Source organism: Melanostigma gelatinosum, assembly GCF_949748355.1.
Source record: "Melanostigma gelatinosum genome assembly, chromosome: 7".
NCBI lineage: Eukaryota > Metazoa > Chordata > Actinopteri > Perciformes > Zoarcidae > Melanostigma > Melanostigma gelatinosum.
The window spans coordinates 28,485,341-28,489,292 of record NC_136640.1 but is presented as its reverse complement, the minus strand read 5'-3'; positions in this window follow the sequence as shown (position 1 = coordinate 28,489,292).

Below are 3,952 nucleotides of genomic sequence, written 5' to 3'. Positions count from 1 at the left end.
CAGTTAAACTGAGACTAGGGGGACCTAGAGTGTCTAAATGATGGACTTACCTCCTCTGATGAGGGCGGGGACACCTCCTTTAGGAGACCCGCCAGGACACCTGCAAAATATGAAAAAAAATTACAAACCCCTCTTGAGAATTACAGGTATTAAGGCCTATACTTTGTGTGCCCGTGCCCTCTGACTGCCTAAAGGCAGCCAGACCCTTTTTTTCCCCTGAACCTAACCTGCCAGTGCCACAAAGTGTACCTTGACTTGTATTAGAAACTCATTGGGTGGAGATGATGGCCCTTAACTGGTGGTTTTACACCCAGCAGGCCTTTGGTGCCGATTAAGACAGGTTTCCTCCTGATTGCCAGGTGTTCAATTAGACAGCTGAGACGGCTTAGCCATCTGATTAGAGGGAGTTCCAGCCTATCAGAAGCTCCCTAGTTGCTCCGCCTAGGGAAGGTATAAATATCTCCAGTCTTTCTTTCATTTTTTATTCTCCTCTGAGGAAGGCACAACTTGCCGAAACGTTAGGAGCTCCATTCTAAAACTATTAGTCCCACTGATTCTCTCAGACCAGAGATCAGTCTCAGTCCATTTTATTGTGTTTAGAAACACTTATTTGTTCACCCTCTCCTGAAAAATAAAAGGTTTCTTTTTTTTTAAACTGAGCTGAACTTCTCTTCCTTCACATTTTAGTCTTCCCACCAGTTCTCCTACTTCCCAGCTTAGTTTACTTACCAGTTCTCCTACTTCCTTCCTCTGCTTCTTTAATGTAAATTAATGCAGCCTAGGAGTATTCAAATGTGTGTATTGAATGTGCACGCTTGTCATCACATGAATTAAAGTCAACTCACCCTCTGTGCTGTATTGTGTGCGGTCGTTGACTCCAAAACTGGGATCCACTGCTTCACTTCCCAGATCTGGATCCACTCAACCACGCACCTTGACTAAAACAAACACAAAACTGCCAGCAGTAAATGTTAGCATACGTCTGTAGTGTAAGAGAGGTCAACGATCTCTCAAATATGTTTGCGCCGTCCGTGTCAAAATTGATTCTTAGGAACGATGTAAAATAGTAAATGTACCAAAATTAGTCAATACTGGATATGTGAAGGAATCTCGAATCCAAAATTGAAGTTAGAATTCCTAAATCAAACTCAACATCTAAATCAGAGTCAAAATCAAGATCACAATCCAGTTCCAAATCAGAATTCGAAAGGTTTAAAATTGGAAGTAAAATGAAATTAAAAAATAATGAATAATTAATCAATTAAATATTAAATTCAACTTTAAAAAAATCAATAACTGTGTTCAAATATATTCAATCAGAAATATCCAATGCAAGTCAAACTGTTGAACTGCACTTACACTCTGGTCTGCACAATAATGAATCTCATTTACTAATGAATCACAATTAAGTTCAAGAATTGAAGAAGCACAACTGAAACCATTAATCTTTGTTATAATGTTTAATTAAAACTAAAGTCAGGATGTAAGCTTACAGGTCTTAGACAATGAAGCTCTAACAAATTCACAGATTCTAAACACTCATTACTATTATCTAGCAGTTACTCCTCCTGGCCGCTAGTTGGTTTTCTGGCGTTTTGCATTTCTTCTACTATTTTTCGCCGACAGGAAGTTATCCTGATGTTATGCTAACGGATATGCTAACGACAAACGGAGCTTCTAATCAAGCATACACACACAAGTTTCACCAAAATCCCACACTTTAATTCCACTGGTACGCCCTCTGTCTCCTCTCACACTCTACTGGTTATTTTATTTTATAAGCACTTTTATTTTACATACAGAGTACCGCAAAACCGGAGCTACACGTAGCTAGCGTTAGCTCCTCACAGCGCGGCTACAGATTATGCAATGTTATTCATCATTTTAAACGTATTTCCACGCTGCTAAAACACAGACTGGTCACACGTATTATTATCCATTCTTGGAGGTCACAGTTAAACTGAGACTAGGGGGACCTAGAGTGTCTAAATGATCAAGCTGTTATAACCTGATCATAATGCTGCTCAAGAATAGTCATGTTACTGCGCATCCATTCATCTGTATTTAATTTTATCTTTGCAGTGGTCTCAGCATTAGGGGACGAGGGTTTAATAAAGGAAGTCAACTACTGGGAACATCTGAGTCCAAAAGGTCCTGTCTACCACTTCTGCATGATGGACTGCTTGTAACAGCTTGAAATATCTTTTCTTTAGTTTATTTTCAGATTCATTGGCAGGGACATCTAGTCTAGTGCTTCCCACGCTCCTAGACGGCCTGTCTACATGAATTCGGGACGACGACTGTCCATGATTCCCAGAGGCCATGGTCTAAGGATTAGGTTTAATTGGGAACGTCCGGGAGAAATGCACAGTCCATAAACCGACTGAGTTGCCAGCAAGACGACCACCACCCCCCGGTATCCTGGCCTTAATCAAATTTGTCCGTCCATTCTCCCACCGACGTAACCCCCGATGTTTCACAAGCACACTTGCGTACACACACGCTTAAAAATTTAGACTGTTTTGTCTTCATACAAATTAATAGCAGACTGTATGGTCTGAACCCTGCTCTCCGAGCAGACTGTATGGTCTGAACCCTGCGCTCAGAGCAGACCGAGCTTGTCCTGCACTCCACGCAGACTAAATGGTCTTGGCACAAGTGGTCATTTGAAGTAGTGAAGTTGTGTCTTCGCCATACAGGGCCATCGATGTGGGCCGCTCCATGGGCGTAAGCCGAATCTGTGAAGATATTTACAATTTTGTCCGTGCTCCACTTCAGAGCCTGAATCAGTGCTTCCACTTCCGATAGTTGTGCTGAAGCGGGTTGTGGCAGAATCCCTGACTCCACTGTTTGGTGATAGCCATCACTCTTCTGTTCGACCACTGCATAGGATGCAATGTTCCCTTCTTCTCCTTTGTAGCAGCAACCATCCGTGTAGAGCCAGGCCTCAGCTGTGAGGTGGGGAGTGTTCTGGAGATCCGATCTCAATTTGTTTTCTTGTACTGCAACTTCCTCGCACACATGTGGTTGTCCATCCGTAAAGTTAGCCGACATATTTCTTGTGGCTGGCACAAAGGTGATGTGTGGCATGGTGCAAGTGTGTTGAATCTTTGTTTTTCACTGAACGTGACTTCTTTACTCATCAGAAACGCTGCCACGCCATAGTGCGTGTGTACTTCCAGTGGATGGCCCATGACAATATGAGAAGACTCGAGCAGTACCTGAAGCAGCGGCAGCTGGAAAGCAGATACAAGTAGGTGATTGGGTCAGGGTCAAGGTTCACAAGCGCAAGTGGACTGACCCCAGGTGGACTGGGCCGTACGAGGTGAAGGAGGTTACTTCACACTCGGCCCAGGTCAAGGGCAAATCAGGCGCCCCTTGGCACCACCTGACACATTGTGTCCCAGCACCGGTACCAACCAAAACACTGGGAGAAATTCGCACTAATTTGGAAAATGCACCGAGAGTCTAGACGCTCTCTAGGGGCCCCTCATGTAGACCCCACCGAGGTGAAGAAAACTATGATGGGGGTGGGTATGGGGATACTTGCTGCCCTCATGTTGTGGGGACTACAAACCATGTATCAGACACACCAGCACCCATCTAATTCTACCGAATTAGATGGGTTAGGGTTAGGGTAGCAAAACGTCGGAACTTGTGCAATGGTCAGACTCGGAATGCCCCTTACCCTAATAGGTCGTAGATTAGCACGAGCGGACGGTCTAGCCTTTTTCTCTCACCAAACGCAGAAGGCGACACATCATCAAGCGAGAAGTTGCCTCAGGCTCCTTAGAGCTTACTGGAGGCCCCACCTATATCGACTCCTATATAGGCATCCCACGAGGCGTTCCTGACGAATACAAACTAGCTGACCAAGTCGCCGCAGGTTTTGAAAACATTCCCATAATCGCAGCCTTCTTTCCGATCACTCCCAACAAAAACGTGGACCGCA